The 22,990-nt window shown below is 38.3% G+C and overlaps 1 protein-coding gene and 1 long non-coding RNA gene across 2 annotated transcripts in view; both read left to right on the forward strand.

Moving 5' to 3' along the window:
- Nucleotides 1-22,990, forward strand: part of LOC127689387 (uncharacterized) — a 488,686-nt gene that overhangs the window by 424,684 nt on the left and 41,012 nt on the right. The window lies entirely within an intron of this gene.
- Nucleotides 7,532-19,758, forward strand: LOC127689390 (uncharacterized). The gene is made up of 4 exons (XR_007978898.1): nt 7,532-7,578; nt 8,386-8,410; nt 11,001-11,102; nt 19,692-19,758. It is a non-coding gene; the product is annotated as an uncharacterized LOC127689390 (long non-coding RNA).

Here is a 22,990-nt window from a genome sequence, read left to right on the forward strand (position 1 = left end):
CTCTTTCATGACCTCAGCCTGTTGACCAAAGTTCTCCTGTATTTCTTTAAGTGTTTTTTGTGTTTCCTCATTATTGGCTTTTGTATTCTCCTGGATTTCTTTCAATGATTTTTGTGTTTCCCTTGCAAGGGCTTCTAACTTTTGATCCATTTTCTCCTGAATTTCTTTAAGTATGTCCTTCATGTGTTCCTGTACCAGCATCATGACCAGTGATTTTAAATCCAAATCTTGTTTTACTGGTGTGATGGGGTATCCAGGACATGCTGGTAAAGGAGAATTGGGTTCAGAGGTTGCCATATTGCCTTGATTTCTGTTAGTGACATTCCTGCGTTTGCATTTTCCCATCTAGTTCTCACTGGTGTTAGTTGGTGTTGTCAATGCTTGCTTACCAGTGCAAGCTGCCCCTTCCCAGGTGGCCTCTGGTGCACAGCTTACCTCCTGCACTGCCTGGAGACAGGGTGTTGTTGTCCAGGCTGTTCAGACCCAGAAGCAGACACCTGAAGGCTCCTGCTGGGGCCTGCTAGATTCACCAGAGCACAAGGATTTCTCCCAGCTGGCCGCCCGGAAGCCCCACTTGCCTCTTTCAGGACCTGGAGATGTAGTGTTGCTGCTCAGGCTGATCTGGATCCGGAAGCAGAGAGGCCTGAGGGCTCCAGCCAGAGGCCTCAGGACTGAAGCCTAAGCTCTGTGCCACAGGAAGGAGCTGTGCTGTGAGCTCCCAGACTGCCTCTGGGTGCACACCAGGTCTCCCGCACTTCCTGGAGACCGAGTGCTGTGGCCCAGGCTGTTCAGATCCCAAAGCAGGCACCTGAAGGCTCCTGCTGGAGCCCGCTGGATTCACTGGAGCACACCGACTTCTCCCCACTGTCCGCCCGGAAGCCCCACTTGCCTCTTTCAGGACCTGGAGATGTGGTGTTGCTGCTCAGGCTGATCTGGATCCGGAAGCGGAGAGCTTGTTTTTGTTTTTTGAGACATGGTTTCTCTCTGTAGCCCTGGATGTCCTAGAAATCTCTTTGTAGACCCGGCTAGTCTCGAACTCAGAAATCTGCCTGTCTCTGCCTCCCAAGTCCTTGGGTTAAAGGCGTGTGCCCACACTGCACGGCGGCCCTGAAATTTTGACAGGATTCAATAGTGCTAAATTCTATTTGTTTCTTAATGTCTAGGATTTGGCTGAAAAGACTCTAAACAGTTTGGTCTCTTTTCTGAACAAAAGGAAGCAATAGATGAAGGAAACAAAAGAACAGAAAGAACACCAAGACTGAATTGCATCCTGTATCCAGAGTGATGCAAGCTTCAGCACAACATAAGTAACTTGCCTTCTTTTTTTAAATTAAATATATTCATTATTTACATTTCAAATTATTTTCCCCTTTCCTGGCCCCCCTCCCCAAAAGTCCCATAAGCCCTTTTCCCTCCCCCTGTTCCCCAATTAACCCCTCCCACTTCCCTGTCCTGGTATTCCCCTGCACTGCTGCATCACGCCTTTCCAGGACCAGGGGCCTCTCCTTCCTACTTCTTGGGCATCATTTGATATGTGCATTTTGTCTTGGGTATTCAGAGATTCTGGGCTAATATCCACTTATCAGTGAGTGCATACCATGTGTGTTCTTTTGTGATTGGTTTACCTCACTCAGGATTATATTTTCCAGATTTACCCATTTGCCTCAGAATTTCATGAATTCATTCTTTTTAATAACCGAGTAGTATTCAATTGTCTAAATATACCACATTTCCTGTATCCATTCCTCCGTTTAGGGAGATCTGGGTTCTTTCTAGCTTCTGGCTATTATAAATAAGGCTGCTATGAACATAGTGGAACATGTGTCCTTATTACATGCTGGGGAATCCTCTGGGTATATGCCCAGGAGTGGTATAATGGGGTCCTCCAGTAGTATCATGCCCAGTTTTCTGAGGAACTGCCAGACTGATTTCCAGAGTGGTTGTACCATCTTGTACCCCACCAGCAGTGGAGGATTATTCCTCTTTTTCCATGTGCTCGCCAGTGCCTGTCATCTCCTGAGTTTTTGATCTTAGCCATTCTGACTGTTCAGAGGTGAGATCTCAGGATTATTTGGCTCTCTGGAGTCTAACTTCTTGAGTTCTTTGTATATATTGGTCAGTAACCCTCTGTCAGATATAGGGTTGGTGAAGATCTTTCCCAATTTGTTGTTTGCCGTTTTGTCCTATTGACAGTTCCCTTTTCCTTACAGAAACTTTATAATTTTATGTGGTCCCATTTGTCAATTCTTGATCTTAGAGCATAAGCTATTGGTGTTCTGTTGAGGAATATTTCCCCTTTGCCCATGTGCTCAAGGCTCTTCCCCATTTTTCCTATTAGTTTCAGTGTATCTGGTTTTATGTGGAGGTCCTAAATGCGCTTGGACTTGTGCCTTATACAGGGAGATAAGAATGGGTCAATTTGCATCCTTCTACATGTAGACTGTCAGTTCACCCAGCACCATTTGTTGAATATGCTGTCTTTTTTTCCACTGAATTCTGTTAGATCATTTGTCAAAGATCAAGTGCCATAGGTGTGAAGGTTCATTTCTGGGAGTTCAATTCTATTCCATTTATCTACCTGTCTGTCCCTGTACTAATACCATGTAGTTTTTTTTAAAATCACTATTGCTTTATAGCTATATTTGGATTTAAAATCACAGCTCATAATGCTGATAGAGCATCATTCCACTCACTTAATGAAATACAGGAGATCACAAGTAGCAGGGAGAAGCCCTTATGAACTACAGGAAAGCACACCAAAACAGGTGAAGGAATTGAACAAAACCATCCAGTATTTAAAATGGAGGCAGAAACAATAAAGAAATCACAAAGGGAAACAACTCTGGGCATAGACAACCTAGAAAATAAGTCAGGAGTCATGGATATAAGTATTAACAGCAAAATACAAGAGATAGAAGAGAGAATCTCAGATGCAGAATATACCATGGAAAACATTTAAACAACAGTCAGAGAATATGAAAAATGCAAAAAGCACCTAACAGAACATCCAGCAAATCCAGAACAAAATAAGAAGACCAAACCTAAGGATTATAGTTATAGAGGAGAGTGAAGATTTTCAACTTAAAGTACCAGTAAATGTTTTCAACAAAATTATAGAAGAAAACTTCCCTAACCTGAAGAAAGAGATGCCCATGAACATAAAAGAACCCTAGAGAACTCCAAATAGTTTGGGCCCGAAAAGACATTCCTTCTGTCACATAATAATTAAAACACCAAATGTGCTAAAAAAGGAAAGAACATTAAAAGCAGTATGGGGGAAAGGTCAAATAACATATAAAGGAAATCCTATCAGAATTACACCAGACTTCTGGCCAGAGACTATGAAAGCCAGAAGATCATGGGCAGATGTCATACAGACCCTAAGTGAACAAAATGCCAACCCAGGCTATTATACCCAGCAAAACTCTCAATTACCATAGTTGGAGAAACCAAGGTATTGCACGACAAAAAATAATTTTCACAATATCTTTTTACAAATCCAGGTCTCCAAAGGATAATGAATAGAAAACACCAACAAAAGGAAGAAAACTACACACCAGAAAAAGCAAGAAATTAATAATATTTTAACAAAAATAAAAAGAGAGACACACAAACATAACTCCACTTCTAATAACAAAAATAACAGGACACAATAATCACTTCTCCTTACTATCTCTAAAGGTCAATGGACTCAATTCTCCAATAAGACATAGATTAACAGACTGGATATATACTTATGTAGGACCCAACATTTTACTGCATGCAGGAAACTGAATTCAGGCACAAAGACAGACACTACCTCAGTCAATATCTGTTGAAGGTGACAGTAGCATAAGCTAACCTCCTGCCAGCTGTATCCTGGAAATACCAGTTATGCCACAAAACCTGTACAATTATGTGTTTATACTTAACCAGGCCGTATATGGAGAATATGACCCTAAGAGAGTCTCTCTTCAATATTTGTATGAGTTGTTCTCAGGATCTATGGGATGGAAGCTTGGTCTCCAGTATGGCATTGTTGAGAGCTGATGGAAACTAGTTAAATCATGAGAGATTCTACCTCAGAAATGGATTAATACTATAGAAAAAGAGAGGGCATGATATGGCAGGATTAAGTTAGCACCTGTTGGATTGTGTAGTTAGAAGTGGGCATACCTGCCCTGGACTTGTACACCCTTTCCACATACCTGGTACCCTTTCTGATTTTCTGAGAATATGTGAGTCAGAGCACTCTTCTAGGATATTAGCCAGCACAATACTATGTAGACATTTTAGCTATTAGAATCATGAGTCAAATACCATTTTTCTTTCTATATTGTCCCAACATAAAGTATCTTAAGAAATAAAAGAGAAATTATCAGTTTTCTCTATCATGGAATTACCAGAATAATGATCAAGAGCTGTTAGTGCCTGAGTTTCTCAATCTGTGAAGCTGGTAAAAGTGAGTAAAGTCTGGGGCTAGGGAGAGGGCTCCGTGGTTAAGAGCATTTGCTCTTTTTACAGAAGACCTAGTTTAGTTCCCAGTATCCATATGGTGCCTTATAGCAATCCTTAAAAATCAGTTCCAGGGATCTGGCATCCTATTTGTGCCTATACAGGCATATGGCACAAATGCAGTACACATACATATATGCAGGCAAACCATTCATATGCATAAAACAAAAAATAATAAATAAGTATTCAAAATTAAATGAACTCTATTGCAGAAAGGAGAAGAGATTGTTGGCGAGGACTCCTAGAGGTCTACTTGTCCTAGGTTCAGTGTTCCCTCCTATATTTAGGTGATGAAACATCTCAGAGTCCTTCCAGTAAATTCTTTTTTCATTGCTGAGTAACCAGATCAAATCAAATATAACAGATTCAAATTCAGTGCTATTGGAGGAATAAGCTTTGCCTCTACTGAGGAAAATCATGAGAGATGGAACAACCATGAAAAAAACACTGCTCACTGTGGAACATCAAGATGACAGATGCAATGTGCTGGGTAAGTAAGTTGACAGTGTTTTCTCACTTGCGGATCGTAGTTTAGATGCAAAGAATTAGTGATGAGAGGTAAATTTTATCATTTCATTGTGACTATTTTAATCTGCCACACTTGGAAACTATGGAGGAAGGAAAAAGTGTAAGGGCTCAAGGCAATGGTTGCAAGTACATAAAGCATCTACTTCTATAATTATCCTGGCCTGTATGAAATGTCAGGAAGAGATACTTGTGTTCCTCCCTTTCATACTGAACAGCTTATACAGTGGATGCCAAGAATCTCAAGGAACAAGCTCCTTGGGCAAACCAGGACTAATTTTCTGGCAAGAGACTTACACACTATCATATCACATTTCAGGAGAGACTGAAGCTCAGAAGGAGGAAATAACTTGACCAGCACTGTCCAGCTATAGATACTTCTTGACTTTGTTTAAACTAAACCTCATAGGATTCTGAGGATGGTATAGGTGGAGGAGTCAGCAGACCTTTGTTCCTCTTCCCAATGTATCACCACCTACAGCATCCACTGGCCTTCATAGGGTGCCCTCTTGTGTTGCTCAATGGGAATGCAAAAGAGAAGTCAGGGCAACCTTCATGGAAAGCAGGCCAGTGGGGTTGAAGCTGGAAAAAAAGAAAAAGACAAGAAAAGAATTTATTAATCTTTCTTTGTGCCGTCTTTTTTATTTTCTGCTTTAATTGTGTTGAGGTTTTGTCTGTTGCTATATATTGTAGTGATAAATACTGGTTCTCATTTTGGAGCATGGCAAGTTATACCTGAGGCTAGTGACAGGGTATAAATTTAAAATTTCAGGCCTTTTTGGGGGGGGGGGTACTAAAGGATCAAAGGTGTAGAAACCTCCAGTTAATTTTCACTACAGCAATCATGCCTTTAATTGAACTATTGGGAACAGGTAGACAAACAAGACTGGTTGGGGCTGTCTTGGTTACTTTTCTATTTTCACCATAAAACATGAAGACCAAGTCAACTTGTAAAAGAAAATATTTAACTTAGAGGATGAAATTTCAGAGAGTTAGAATCTATGGACATCGTGTCAGGGAGCAAAGCAGTAGACAGGTAACATGGCACTGGAGCAGTAGTGGAAATCTCACATTTTGATGAGAGAGAGAGAGAGAGAGAAAGAGAGAGAGAGAGAGAGAGAGAGAGAGAGAGAGAGAAAGAGTTCTGTGAAGTCATTTAGGCAGGGTTCTTCAGAACTGTATCAACAGATGAGAGAACACATTAAGTTTGTAGTTGATCATTCTTAGCATTCTGGCATTTATAATAACCCACACTGTAGTCCTGAACTTGTATGAACAGACTTGCCTAAGTAGCAGATGTTGGGTGTCATGTTATGGATTATGAGGTCACTAGGCAAGGTCTGTGACTTATTGCTGACACGTATCTAGTTATGTTCAGGCCTGAGTACTGAATGCCAGTATACATTGAGAGTTTGCTTGAGAGCAGACGTATACTAATTAGAGAGAGAGAGAGAGAGAATAATTTTCGAATTTCGTATAATGGGGAACTGCTGCGACACGCGAGGTATGATATTACTAGCCATTAAGTGTTTTTGCTTCAACTAGACTGGTTAATATTTCTCAAAATATTTTGTTTAAATATTTATAACTGCTCTATGATTAGAATTATGTTTTAGTATATAATTAATATATAATATATGATATATAATTTATAATGAATATATAATAATATATAAACATTGTTTACACATTAATTTATACAGAGTTTAATAAATTAATTATATATGAATTAATTATTATATGTTAGTTCCTAAATAATTTATATAATTTATAAATAATGATACATAAATATATAATTATTATATATTATAGATTTTAGTCTACAAAGTATTTTGAATTTAGAATTTAATGTGTGTTTGTATGTATTCATGATTCTATATATGTGTTTATGTATGCTTGTATTTCCTCCCTCAAGACCGTGCTTTATAGACATCCCTAAATATAAATACTGTTACACTATTTTATAAACATACTGAGAAATAACTAAGATTCTATTTAGTGAAATTATTGATCTCAGAAACTTGGAGAGGCTTTACAGTAGTAGGAAAAAATTATGTTATAAATCTCACAATAGAATGTGTATCTATTTTCATTTTTCAGAAACATTCCCTGTCATTTTCTTACTAGGTATACTTTATTCACAAAAATATAGGTGTGTCTTTTCTATGTATGTGAAATGTTACAGTCTGGGTGGTACATATTCCATATTGAGCAATTGAAATATACAATTTATGGTTTATCCTGAACTTATGCTGTAGACCAGGCTGGCCTGGAACTCAGAAATCTGCCTGCCTCTGCCTCCCAAGTGCTGGGATTAAAAGTGTGAGCCACCACTGCCCGGCTCTTTTTAGTTTTCTAATTTTTGCCTATACTTACCATCAGGGAAGACAGCCCAGTAGTAGCCTAAGTCTAATTCCGTGACTCAGTACCCTTTTCTTCATGTCAAAGATGCTTGTGTAAATAAGTAGTGCCATGAGCTGACAGTTACTTTCTCTCCCTCTAGTTCTACCTATACATACACCTGCCACACCCTCCTCAAGTGTCGAATCCTCATCGAAGGTAAGAAGCCCTTTTCCTGTATGTAAGAAAAAAGTCACTTTAATGATTCCCTCATGTTTGTATGGCTATCACACTTGAAAAAATAAAGTTGATAAGGTGTATCATGAGCAAGCATTAAATAGTTTATTTAGGAACAGAAAGAAATGGAATTATATCAGATTGGTGATTTAATAGAACTATGTCAGGTAGTGACATTTGAGTCACTTTGTGGCAGGCTGTCTTCTAGACAATAGTGTTCTGCTTTAGATACCAATATGTAAATTTTAGTCAGGATGTGACAGGCATATCATTCTTCTAGACTTGAATGTTTATGTAAGAGTTCATTCCTTTTATGTCCTCTAGAGACTGCAGTTTAGGTTGAATTTGATTATGTTCCCCAAAGATGGATGTGGAGAAAGCATCATATATCCTAGCAGGGCACGTTAAGATGCCAAGAACTTAAGATATAAGGGTGCATGCAAGTGATTGGAGTGCTTCATAAAAAGCGGCAGTATCACTAGATGTTAGCTTTACCATATCAGGGTTGCCTGATATGGCATTTAGTCAGCAAATGTGTGAAAAACACTAGTTTTGTCACAAACTAGATATCTGGAGGTATTCTGTGACAGTATCACATAATATACTAATACAGAACATTTCACCTGATTCTCTATTAGTCAGTAAGTGTCAGTAGATTAGTAAGAGACTAGATTAGCATGCTAGTCTTTGGTGCAATTATGTCTTGCCAAGAGGTAAACCAAAGAGTTGTACAAACAGAATTCAGCTTAATCTAAGTCTCTTAAATATTTTCTTTCCTGTATATTGCAGGTGGAATCTAGAAAAGGCCGGAACAGTATGTATTCTGTAGTCTCTGAAGACCTGTTAATTGTGTTAATACTAGTTGTCTTTTGTCTGGTTGCACCACAATGAGCAAATCAGCATGCATTGATTGAAAGTTAGATGTTTATTCAAAAACAGTGATGCCTCAAGTGAGAAATTGTAGCCATGTGTCTATAGCTGCTACTTCCAGCTGTGACCTCTTTAATTTGGTGTTTTGTGTACTAGGCTGCATCTAAATCTATCTTATCTACACAGATATCCATGTTACTCAACCCAATTTTCAGGGAAAAGGTTTTTCAAAAAATAGGATATACAATATACTTATGTGTTTAAAGTTCACCACAGTCATATGTGGTGGGTTGATTTGTATTTTCTAGACATGTGAATTAACCAAGATTAATAGGAAGTGATGAAGATTTTTAGATATGCAGAACAGATTTAACACCATTGAGGGCATAAAACAACCCAGGAAAGGTTTTCCAGATTTCCAACTCTGCCTGCAATAACTCAAAGCTACAGGAATCCCAAACATTGTCAAGGCTACCACAGTGCTTAGAAGGTCTGGGCAATGTAATTTACCAGCCTGCAGACATTAACAAGTTTAATAACAAAATCCACGATTTGGTGCAGATTACTAATCCTGTGCTGACCACTACATTGAAATTGGTTACATGTGTATGAACTGGGTTCATGCTAGACTTGGTTGGTTCCTTCTAGTAAAACCTGGTGAAAAGCTTTAAAGGGTTGACAATATTAGCATGAACACAAAGAACAAAACACCTAAGGCAAAGCATTCACTAAGAACTGCAGTCACCACCTAGATGCTGTCTACTTTTTTTTTTTTTTAAGAATATAGCATTTTTGTTTTGATTTTGGTTTCTCTTTTTGAGACATGGTTTCACTGTATATCTATGACTCTACTGAAATTCAGTCTATCTATCTATCTATCTATCTATCTATCTATCTATCTATCTATCTATGCATACATATATACATACACATCTTTATGACCTGGACCTCACATAGTTCCATCTGCCTCTGACTACAGTGTACTGATAGAAAGGAGTCCACTACCACATCCATGGAGTGCACATGAAAAAGTGAGGTACAGTCCAGGCTCCAGGAGGCTTTCCTCTCAGTAGTGTCAGTCTCCACATTTTAAGTGTGAATACTGAGAAGATGTTTTCAGCAGTGAACCACATGGCTCAATATCATTCCTTCCAGTGTTATCTGCATAGCTTATCTATAGTGTTAGCACATTGCCATCCTGTGGTTTAATTAAAGGAAACAAGTGTGAGAACATGGACTGGAGCTTCATCCCAGTTGGTTCAGTACATGTTTAGCATGTCCAGGACCCAAAGTTTGTATCCTAGTTCTGTATAAAATGTGCCCAAGATGGCTCAATCCTATTAATGTTTATCCTAGAGAAGTGAAGGAAGGAAAAACATAAGTTCAAGGTCATTCTTTTCTGTAGAGTGAATTACATTCTAGACTAGAATAGAGACCTTTCCTGAAAACAACTTTTAACAATATAGTGAGAAGGTAGGACTGGTGAGGGAGGCATGACCAGGCATTGTGCACTCTCACTGCCATGGAGTCAGTACCCATATCTAAGCAGGAACTAAGAAAGGCCATGCAGATAGTCAATGAGGATGTTACCTACAAAGTGATGTGAAGACACACTGCTTATTATATTACCAATACACCAGGCTGGTGTTCTTGTCAGTTCATGATGAGGGCATGTCCAGGTTTGGCTGGTTGAAAGGAAGTTTTTATTCAGCCCAACCATACTATGACACTTAGGTTTTGAGTAACTTTCAAACTGAGCATTTTTAGAAAATATCTCAAAGTGGTCTTCTGATCAGCGAATCACTCACTGAGTCAGGTTGAAGTCCCGAGAGGAAGACCACATATTTCTACTAGTTAGGGCCATCCTACAGCTTCTTAAGTAAAGCGTGAAAATACATACATTCCCTCTTGCCCATGTGTAATCAACTGAAACCTATGCTTCCTAGATTCATTCATATGTAGGTGGTTCTTCTGTCATTTAAGAGACACCACAAAGCAATTCTATGTGCTTTTCCTTGAGGGCTAATTCTATGTGCTTTTCCTTGAGGGCTAGCTGTGTCTCTCTCCATGTGTGTATGTTTCTGTGTGTATGTTTCTGTGTGTGTGTGTGTGTGTGTGTGTGAGTGTATGTGTGTGTGATTGTATATCCATATGTTTTGAACTAAGACTCAGATATCAAGTATATACCATTGTAGTGAATACCACTCAGAACTGAGAGTGGATAAATTTCAGTGTTTATGTGGCTCTAAGAGAAATATTCTTTTTCCATATCTCTTTATTGACATGAAGTTATGACTTACCTAGTCCATCAGTGTAATGCATGCTGGTGTGCACAGTGTACTTAGTGATCTTTCAAAAGCACCACTGTAACTGTCGTGATGTTTCCAATGAATGTTCATCAGAAGGAATGTACAAACTTAGAACCATTACTGGTTTTCTTTTGTTTGTTTTTTTATTTGGCTTTGTTGTTTGTTTGTTTGTGCCATGAAGCTGAGATAACTTGTCTCTTCTTAATGCATTCCAAATATTTAAAGTCTCGAGGAATGTCCATCACAAAACGGCTGTTCACTGGGATATTGAAGAACCTGAAGCCCAAGCTTCCACATCCAGGGAGAAACCACAAATTAAAATCAAAGGTACTGAGGAAATAGAATAATTTTATTAAATTATGTCCAGTTGTTGTAGATCATAGGTATAATACGAGGAAAACAAAGATGAGCAGCTTAGAAACATTTTCTTCTGTAGAGGATATTAATTTCCATACTTCATTAGCTTAAATTCAACCACAGAATTTAAAAATAGATATAAGACTCACTGTTCTCATTGAGTAGCAAGACAGAAAAAGTGAGCTCAGTCCTGTGTGCGTTACTGTTACTTCAACTGCTGCAGGCAGGACCAGGTGAGCCACCCTCTCTATCGCCTGTTCCCAGACACGTGCAATGTGGATGGAGTCAATGCCAATTGTCTCAAGAGTGACCCTGTGATTATCAGAAGTGTCGAGAATGAAGACAGACTAGGAATTAGATCCCAGCATTTCTTGTCTGATCCCTCATTAGTTGGTCCCTGGAGTGGTGTGTTAAATATTGGAAAAGAATAGTAGAAACAAGGAAATGGCAGGAGGGGCAGGAGGTTTCTGTGAGGTTTTCTTTTCCTTCTTTCAAAGGCACTCCCAGCAGCAGTGGTCGAGTGTTCCCCTCGCTCCACATCCTCACCAGCATCTGCTGGCCTGTCAGTTTATCTTTATAAGGTAGAATCTCTGAGTTGTGATTTTCACTTCCCTATGACTAAGGACATTGAACATTTCTTTAGGTGCTTCTAGGTCATTCAAGACTCCTCTGTTGAAAATTCTCGGCTTAGCTCTGTGCCCCATTTTAATTTTTTGAAGATTTATTTTGATTTATTTTATGTATATGAGTACATTGTCTTCATGCACGCCAGAATAGAGTATCAGATCCCATTACAGATGCGTGTGAGTTACTATGTAGTTGCTGTGAATTGAACTCAGGAACTCTGGAAGAGCAGCAGCCAGTGCTCTTAACCGCTGAGCTGCCTCTCTGTTCCTGTACCCCATTTTAAAATTGGGTCATTTGGATTGTCGGTGTTGAGCTTCTTGAGTTCTTTATATATTTTACATATCAGCTGTCTGTCAGATGTAGGGGTAGTGAAGTCTTTTTTTCCAATCTATAGGCTGCCAATTTGTTCTCTTGACAGTGCCTTTTGCCTTATAGACACTTTACAATTTCATTAGGTTCCACTTATTAATTCTTGAACATATTGCCTGAGCCATTGGTATTCTGTTCTGGAAGTTGTCCTCAGTACTGACGAGTTCAAGGGTATTCACCACTTTCTGTTTTATTTGATTAAGTGTGTTTGGTTTTATGTTGAGGTCTATGATCCATTTGGACTTGAGTTTGGTACAGGGTGATAAATATGGATTTATTTACATTCTTCTATATGTGGATACCTTTAGGCCAACACCATTTGTTGAAGATGCTCTCCCTGTTTCATTGTATGCTTTTGCTTTTTTCGTCAAAAATCAAGTGTCCATAGGTAGGTGGGCTTATTTCTGGGTCTGTGAATGGATTCCATTGATCAACCTGTCTTTTTCTATACCAATACCTTGCAGTTTTTATTACTATTGCTCTGAAGTATAGCTTGAAGTCAGGGAAAGGGATACCTCCATACATTCTTTTGTTGCTCAGGATCATTTTAGCTATCCTAGGTATTTTGTTGTTGTTGTTGTTTTTCCATATTCAGCTGAGAACTGTCCTTTCAAGATCTATGAGTAATTGTGTTGAAATTTTGATGGGAATTGCACTGAATATATAGATTGTTTTTGGTAAGATTGCCATTTCCACTACCTTAATCCTACCAATTCAAGATCAAGGGAGGACTTTCCACCTTGTGATAAATTCCTCACCTTATTTCTTCAGAGACTTGAAGTTCTGTTTTTTTCTTTTTTCTTTCTTTCTTTTTTTTGTATTTTTTGAAGCAGGGTTTCTCTGTGTAGTGCTGGCTGTCCTGGAACTCACTCTGTATAGCAGTCTGGTCTTGAACTCAGAAATCTGCCTGCCTATGATTCTCAAGTGCTGGGATTAAAGGCATGTGCCACCACCTCCCTGCCAAAGTTCTTATATATCTTATATTATTTCCTTAAACCCTCAGAAGTTACTTAAGATTTCACATCCTCTGACTTTTTTATACATTAGGCCACTTTCTTAAATCCTCAGAATTGCCTAGACTTTAACCTTCTCCTTTCCACCTAATTATTTCCTTATATCTACTCTTTTCCTTTTCTTAATGAGAGACCTAGTAGATCTAGGAAAATCCTTGCTTAGTTTTTACATGTGAAATGGACTAATAAGGTGGTTGCAGCTATGGGAGAAGAGCTGGTTGCCTGTTGTTGCTGAGCTGGCAAATCTACAGTTTAAGCTATTCATCAATGTCATCAGAAATCTGAGAAGGATAAATTACAGCAGGAAGTATAATCCAATGCCCTATGTATCAATTAAAATGCCTGAGACCCATTTTATAGATGGCCACCCTACATGGATCATGAGTTGTCCATAGATAAGTTGAGAGAGTATATCTCAGGGCAGCATTAGTCTTCATTTCGCAGGCCCAGCGTATCTGATAGGTTGTGGAGGATGAACATTGGGGACTGACCTTACTTTCTCTTTGGTATCCTGCTTGTCCATAGCTCAGGCTGAGCCCTAGCACCATGCAAGGCACTGGGGTGGTCTTTCCCCATGGTTAGCATTACCACAGTACAGGTTGTGTCTTTTGTTGCTGTGTCCAAATCTTCTTGGAGACCTTGGGAGTCATTGCTAGGATCTAAGACTCTCTGTCATATAAATTTAAACTCTGTACCCCATTTTTAATAGGGTTATTTGGCTCTCTGGAGTCTATTTCAATGGGCTGAGAGGCACCTTAAGAAATGTTCAACATCTTTAGTCATTAGGGAAATGCAAATCAAAACAACCCTGAGATTTCACCTCACACCAGTCAGAATGGCTAAGATTAAACACTCAGGAGACAGAAGGTGTTGGCCAGGATATGGAGAAAGAGGAACACTCCTTCACTGCTGGTGGGATTGCAGGCTGGTACAACCACTCTGGAAATCAGTCTGGAGGTTCCTCAGAAAACTGGGCATGACACTTCTGGAGGAACCTCCTACACCACTCCTTGGCATATACCCGGAGGATTCCCCAGCATGCAATAAGGACACATGCTCCACTATGTTCATAGCAGCCTTATTGATAATAGCCAGAAGATGGAAAGAACCCAGATGTCCCTCAATGAAAGAATGGATACAGAAAATGTGGTATACTTATACAATAGAATACTACTCAGCAGTTAAAAACAATGAATTCATGAAATTCTTAGGCAAATGTTTGGAACTGGAAAATATCATTCTAAGTGAGGTAACCCATTCACAAAAGAACAAACATAGAAAGCAATAAGTGGATATTAGCCCAGAAGCTCTGAATGTCCAAGATATAATTCACATATCAAATGATGCCCAAGAAGAAGGAAGGACAGGGCCCTTGTCCTGAAAAGTCTTGATGCAGCAATGTATGGGATTACCAGGACAGAGAAGTGGGAGGGTGTTGATTGGGGAATTGGTGGAGGGAATTATGAGACTTATGGGGAGGTGGGGAACTGGGAAAGAGGAAATAATTTGGAATGTAATCAGAGAATATAGAAAATTAAAAAAAAAAACATCTTAAATGCCATATTCAGCAGATCTCTGACAGGCTTGAGAGCTGGTATCTACCAAACATATATAGGTTAAATAATGCTTGTTTTTAGTTATTTGCTTTAGACTATGCTTTAAAGATATAAAACTGGAGGCTAAATATGCTTACTTCTGAAATTAATTATACCAGCATGTAGCATGATTACAAATGTAGTTGTGAACCTCTTAAAAAATTTCATCATTCATGAGGCAACTATTAACTTGTATTTTTTACAATTATTCTTAAAAATTTACAATAAAAATAACTATTTCTAAACTCTTTTAGTATCAATATAAGACTTTTAAGTGTAGACACTGGGAAGTTTCTTGGTATACTGTCATAGAACATAATAGATGTTTTCACGACACAGTGACAAATAGCAATAGCTTAACAATGTTAGTAAAAACAAGCAGGTTAGACATGCATCTTTAAATGAGTCTCTGTTAACCTGAATAGACCTTAGGACAGGAGAGACATATGCTAAGTCAGATTATCATTCATTAAATTGTTCTAATCCTTTAATATGTAGTTTTTATGTTGTAGTGATCCAAATAATAAAACAAATTTGTAGGTAATCCTAGACTACCACTGTAAAAAAAGGTCTTTAACCTCTAAAGGATTGATAAACTTTTCCAGTTCTTTGTTAGACTGCTTAAGGCTATTGTCTTATTGCATAGTAAGACAGGAATTTTTCAGTTTGTAGTGTGTAGCTATTGCTCCAGTTTTTAGTCTTGTATTTATGCATTTATCAAGATCATATGTTTATAAAGACATGATAATAAAATATCTGATAAACTTTAGCCTTATACACTTAAACATTTTTAAAAGCTGGTTTTATTTATGTATTTATTTATTTAACTTTTTATTTTTAAGCCATGTAGTTTTTATTGTTATGGCAGTCACTTGGAAAATTGTTGTAGATGCTAACTGAGGCTTATGGAGGACCAGCTTTCCCCCCAAGGAAACTAAAGCTATAAAATACTTTGTAGTAACAAAATACATTTTAAAAGTGTTTCATCACACATTGTCTATCAGACAACAGTAGAAAACTAAGACCTACAAATAGGTCTTCTTGAGATTGCTTTTGAAGACTAAATTGTTCTTATTAAGACCAACCTTCAAGGATACTAACATATAGATTTCCATAGCCAACCATACTATATTACAATCTGAGTCTTTGTTTGAATCCATTCCTGAGGTGAACCTTAGGAAAGCAATAGGTTTCTTTTATATTTAATGCCAGCCACTTTAGTGACAGGATCCAGGTGCTACCCACAACCTAGTGAGGTTTGCATGCCCTGAAATAATATAGAGACTGTATTTAGCTGTTTTCTCAAAAGCTTACCTTTCCTCATTTACTAGTAAGCCTGCTGACATTGTCACAGGAATCTTAACTTTAACAAGTGATTTCTCAGTCATTATATGGAGTATCTACTGTAGCCTCCTGAACATTTCAACCTCCCTGGTCTAACAAGCTGTTAAATGTTAAACAAAGGTGAGAAAACCAACTCTAAGACAAAGCCTTATAAATCTAAAGGAATGGGAGGGTGACCTCGGGAAGGCTGTGGGGGTGGCGCTTTTCTTTTATTAACGGCTAGACAGGAAATGAGGTTTAAAGATTTGAAGGGATGTTGAGGGAAAGAGGAAGAATGAGCATGTAGGTGGGTTTCAGAAACAATACAGGGAAGTTAAAGGCTATACACTGAGAAATTGGGTTTAGTGCTGTTATCAGTGACAAAAGTCAGTCATCCAACGTCCTCTATGGTCACTGGTCCGTATCTTAATTCCTGCACCACCTCAGTGAAGAAGAACACAGTCTTCCTCAACACCCGTATGATAAGCTTTGAATGACAAATTTAGGATTTGGTGGCCATCCCCAAACCATCTCTGCTCATCTTGGTTTCAGACTTCCCCCAGCATCATGGCTACCCATCTCAAGTGGCAAATGCTGAGAGCAGCATCAGTGGTGATGAAACAACTCAACAGTATTAGTGTCCTGTTCTTACTGGGTGCCACATAGAAAAACAGGAGCTTTCTGTGGAAGGGCATTCAAAGAAAGTCCATTTGTATTAGGTCACTATGGTAACGGGACCGGCTCTGTTGACTGGTCATGTAATAACTTTCATAGCACTCGACTGCCTTCTAGTGAAATACTTCATTTCATTTGCCCATAATCCAACCCGTCTCCTGCCCATCACACCTTTAATAACCTCACGTCACATCCTCATTAATTTTTCTGCGCCTATATCATAGAGCTTGATATTTTAATATTAGAGCCGGTCATTTTGTTAGCTTGATTTATTGTTTTCCTCTTTTGGAAAGTTCAAACTCTGTTTCTATGTACTATAAATAACAAAGCCTGGCTTGGATTGAGTAACAAAGCTATAATTCAGACTTGGGACTTTGCTGCCATTCCTAAGGCCTCAGCCACACCCCTAGGGATGTGATGTCAGAAGAGGTTGGTGACTGAGTTACATGCCTGCAGTCAATTAAGGCCTTATGCTATTCAAAGTATTTCCACGAATGACAAGTTATTAATGCTTCAAGATGAAAGTCAGGACTACAGGAGATCAGATGTTAGTTTAATGAGGACAGTTATTTCTTTTTCCTGTTTCATTAGGTAGGAGATTTTATTTTTTCTACACTTTGGAGAAACACATTACAAGTAATAAATTAAAAATTTGGGTATTCAAGATATATTAATTATTGCCATTGTTGCTATTATTTTAAATGTCATATAACATTCTCTATGATACATCCTAGTTCTAGCGTACTAAAAAGATAAAAAGAACAAAAGGAAAGAAGGAAGAAAGAAAAGAGATTGGAAGAGAGGAAGTCAGGAAAGTAGGAAAGAAAGAAAAGAGGAGGAGGAAGAAGGGAGGGAGGAACGTGGGAAGAAAGAAAGAGAGATAAGTAGAGAGGGAGAGAGGAAAGCGGTTGTTTGGATGCTATCTTAAAGTTTTTATTAGATATTTTCTTTATTTCCATTTCAAATGTTTATCCCCTTTCTCCCTTTCCATTCTGAAAACCCCCTATCTCATTGCCCCTCCCCCTGATCACCCACGCACCCACTCCTGCTTCTCTGTCCTGGCCTTCCTCTACCCTGGGACATCGAGCCTTCACAGGACCAAGGCTTCTCCTTTCACTGATGTCCGACAAGGTCATCCTCTGCTGGTTTTAAAATAATTGGTTCTTAGTTTTCTTTAAAACTCCAAATCCTTTTTAAAAGAAGTTTAAAATTTTTCAGTTGTGTGCATTTGCAACATCAAAATAAAATAACTTTTTAAAAGTGGGAGATACCAAGCATAATCACAATGTTTAGAAGACAACACCAAGTTTGAGAGTGTAAATAATTTAGTGTCTTTTAAATCAATACCAAATCAACTACTTTGATGTTATAATGTTTGGCCCTCCAGGAAGATATGTTCTTGTATACAGATGCATGGAGGTGCAGATTTAATACCTCATCAAAAATTGTTTTAAATCCTCTCTTTTATAAATCTGTTTTTAAGACAGGCATTATGCAAGAATCTTAAAGTATCTCAGGAGACCTTTTTCCTTGGTCAGCTCATGCCCTGCTTTGTTGCCTACTGCAGCTCCACCCCTGAATTTTAAGTTTTTGTTACAGATGTTACACATTCTTAACCATACCAAGTAACTTCTAAGCCAATAATCTACAAGCAAGACGTACAGACCACAGTAAAGACATGCATTTAAGACCAGTCAGAACCAAATATGCAGTGGCTGTGCTGGGCTCCTGGCCAAGGGGGCAGTGCTCAAAGGGCAGTGCTCAAAGGACAGTGCTCAAAGGGCTATGCCACATTTTCAGTTTTTGTTCTCAATTCAGTTACTATTTTCCCTGGAAATCCTCAAACAAGTTAATACTAAATTATGGGGTGAATGTTTAGAAGATGAAGCTTGGCCAGTTTCTCCAAATATGAAACAGAGAGTCACAATGAAGTGACTACATCAAAGTACAGACACAGACAGACAGACAGAGACAGACTGCCACACTAAGCACAATCAGAACTGGGGATGAGATGGAAGAGATTCTAGATGTCCCCACAATGGGGCACGGACATGCCACCAGCAGGACCCAGAACTAGAATCAGGTGGTCGCCAATGGGCACCAGAGAGGAAATAGGATGTCTCCTGTCCTCCTCTGATACTAAGGCACAACACTGTGTCTAGTTTCTTCTTTCTTGGGTCCCAGATAGCTACCTTCTAGAGGTTTGTGACTCCAAAAATGAAGTCCCCCAAATGTGAATGATTACATACCAAGGACCTGGGTGGTGTGAATGTATTCCTGACCAATGTACCAAATGTAATGCAGTCTGTATAGATTCAGTATAAGTCAGAATCCAAGTCAATGCACATGACAAATATATATTTCAATCAAGCTGTTACTTATATATCAGGGACAGAGAACAGACATGGGAGCTGAACCATGATCTTGATCCAAAATATTAGAGTATTTCAGTTTCCAAAGCATCTGTGCCAAGTTATCATTACATTTTTCCTCCAATAAGGATTTAAGGATAAAGGCTTACATTTTTCCTCCAATAGGATTTAAGGACAAAGGCTTTCCTTAATGAGGTTGACCTATGCAAACTGATACAGTCTCTAGGTTTTACAGTCCTGACCAATCAAATCCACTTGTTATTCTGTAGTTAGAAACAACCATTATGTTCTGGAGAACAAAGGATGAATAAAGGGAGCTGTGATTAAGAAAAAGCTTTACGTTCTGAAACAACATGGCAGTACTTGGGGCAAGTTTCTTTTGCTCGTTTCCCACAATTTCTCTCCAAATTCTTTCTTTTTCTCTATTTACCTTCTCAGAAAACATTCCAGCTTTATTGTGACCATCTCATTTACTACATTTAATTACATATACTAAGTCCATGCACTTTAATCTGCATCAAGTAAAGTGCAGTGTAAGTAATGAGAAGCACCATCAGCTGACTGTTATTCTCTCTGTTCCCCTAGTGTTAGCTAAACGAGCTGACAGTGCAAGTTCAGAAGAAGATGAGGAAAAGTCACCACTGAGGAGGGTTAAGGTAAGAGGGGCTTTCGTTTCTCTAAGGTAGAAAGGTTATCTCAGTGATTCCATTAAGTTTCAGTAGGTATCACATTTGAGTCATGACATAGTCAGAGATATCATAGGTATTATTAGAGCTTTTACTTAGGAAGAGGATGGAATGTAGGAACTGTACTAACTTGGTCTCAATTCAATAATTCATTACATCACAATGTGGTGCAACATTATGTCCGGATTTATGAAACTAATCCCTGTCAAGTGGGTTTCTCCAGTTTACACTAGTCCTCATGGTTTAAAGAACAGCCAACTGAACACCCAACATCCACATGCTAGACACAGTAAGCTTCTAATGCACCAAACTTTAAGTCATATACTCCAATTAGTTCTAAACCATGTGCCCTAGAAATAGAATATGTATTAGTGAAAAATACCTGTTTTCATATGTGGTGTAGATTTTGGGACCCTCTAGAGGCCAGACAGGTTTGTTTGATCTACTTATGAATCAGAAAAAGTATGAAAGATACTAGTTTTTGTCACAAGTACTGAGCCCCAAATAATTTGTGGCATCATCAAATAACGTATCCATTAATATAGTTATCACTCAACTGCAATTTTTCATCCTTGCTGCAACTATAGTACATAAATGGATCAATCAAAACCAATTTTATATATTACCCTGCTTGATTATGGAATATAAAGTATTTTTCCCCTCTCCATTACAGGTGGCTTCTAAAAAAACCGGAAAGGGTATGTATTTTGGAATTACTAAGATAAGAATTGTTGTAAACACTATGTTTTATCTGATGCAACACTGTGATCTAAAAACTTACCTATATATCTGTGGTCATTGAATTCACCAGGGTACAATAATCCCTATGGAAAAGTTACAGTTTTTAGGATCTGCCTGTAAGATATCAAATCTATTAGGATCTCAAACACTATCATGACTGCGAGAATGGGTAGAATTCCTAGATTGTATCATTTCCCATTCAGCAGATAGTCATTTGTAAAAGGCATAGAAGCACACATACTCATTTTCAGGTGGCAGGTCCTAAAAATGTAACCCAGTCCAGGGGAACAGGAATGATGAATGGATGTGTCCCAACTGGCTTTCCCATGGTTCATTGTAATGAAGTCTACAGAAGGGTTAAGGGGGTGGACTTTATTAGCATGTAGAAAGGGCAACACAGTTTAGGCACATGGTAAAGTAAGTCCTCTATTCACAACTTAGATATTAGTTAGTGCCATCTCATTCTTTAGGGAATTTGGTGAATTTTAGGGATTTTGTTTTATTTTTGAGATGTGTGTGTGTGTGTGTGTGTGTGTGTGTGTGTGTGTGTGTAAAACTTCTTTCTGGCCCAGATCTCACATAGCTCCACCTTCCTGAGCCTATAGACTGCTGTTATTTATTAAGGTATACACTGCCACATCCAAAGGGAATATACCTTTAAATGTCAAAACTCTATGCTCTAGGAGTTTTATCTCTGAGTGGTGGTCAGTGGCCAAATTCTGAGTGTTAATATGGAGTAGATACATATTTTCTGCAATGAATCACATACCCTATTATTGTTTCAAGTGTTTACTGCATAGTACAACTACAGTTTCAATACTTCGGTATGCTGTAGTTTTATTAAAGGGAGCAATTATATTAATATAATGTAATATTATATTGGACTTCATCCCAGTTTTCTCAGTACACGTTTAGCATGTCCAGGACCCAAAGTTTGTATCCTTGTTCTGTATAAAATGTGCCCAAGATGGCTCCATCCTATTAATGTTTATCCTAGAGAAGTGAAGGAAGGGGAAACATAAGTTCAAGGTCATTCTTTTCTGTAGAGTGAATTACATTCTAGACTAGAATAGAGACCTCTCTTGAAAACAATTTTTAAAACTATAACGAGATGGTAAGACTGGTGAGGGAGGCATGACCAGGCATTGTGCACTCCCACAGGCCTGGAATCAGTACCCATATCTAAGCAGGAACTGAGAAAGACCAGGCAAGAGAGTCAATGAAGATGTTACCTACAAAGTGATGTGAACACACTGCTTATTATATTAGCAATACACAAGGCTGCTCTTCTTGTCAGTTCATGATGAGGACATGTCCAGGTTTGGCTGCTTGAAAGGAAGTTTTTATTCAGCCCAACCATAATGTGACACCTTGGTTTTGAGTAACTTTCAAACTGAGCATTTTTAGAAATTATCTCTATGTAGTCTTCTGATCAGTGAATCACTCACTGAGAGTCACCAGTCAGGTTGAAGTTCTGATAGGAAGACTACATATTTCTATTAAGTGAGAACCCTCCTACAGCTTCTTTGGTAAACAGTAAGAATATATACATTCTCTGTTGCCCATGTGTCACCAACTGAAACCTCATTCTACCTAGATGCATTCATATGTAGCTGACTCTTCCATCATTTAACAGACACCACACAGCAATATGCACTTGTATGTCCATATCTTTTTAATTAAGAATAGTCATAGGGTGTTTAGTGCATACCATCATAGTAAACACAACTCAGAAGTAAGAGAGACCGTAAATTACATTATATATTATACTATATATAAATAAAATATACTATATATTATACCATATATATGAATTAAATATACTACATAAATTACACTCTATAGTATAGTATATTATATTTATTTATATATGCCTTTGCACAAATCTTTTGCAATGAAGTCTCATAGGGAGTCAAATATTAAGCATCCTAGTGAAACCACATAGGAGTGTAAGACTGTGTGAAGTTTGGTTTATGTTGCTCTAAGAGGGATTTTGATGCTGTTTAGCAACATGAGAGAGTCCTTGTTCTCTTCTCTGTACATTGTCACATGGACATGAAGTGTAATTCATGCTGCTGTATATAATGCACTTTGTGATCTTCTCAAATTACTCTCTGATGAGTGGCTCTGATGATGTTGCCTGGAGAATGGTCACAAAGTAGAATGTGCAAACACAAAACCATTCCTGATTTCCTCTCTTTTTCTGTCATGAAGCTGACATAATTGTCTTTGTTGTGTATATATCCTTAGGATCAGATACCTTGAAAAAGCTCTGTTGGAAGGGGACTCTTCCCCTGACAGATGATGTTGAAGGAAGTAACTTCATTGATGAAACTTGCACAGAAAAACCACAAAATAAAACAGAAGGTACTATGGAAATGAAAAGGATGGATCATGTTTCATAGTGGCAGAGGATACTGTTGTGATACATGTAAAACTATGAATATATTATTAGTA

This window comes from Apodemus sylvaticus, chromosome 7 (genome assembly GCF_947179515.1).
Source record: "Apodemus sylvaticus chromosome 7, mApoSyl1.1, whole genome shotgun sequence".
In the NCBI taxonomy this organism is placed as follows: Eukaryota; Metazoa; Chordata; class Mammalia; order Rodentia; family Muridae; genus Apodemus; species Apodemus sylvaticus.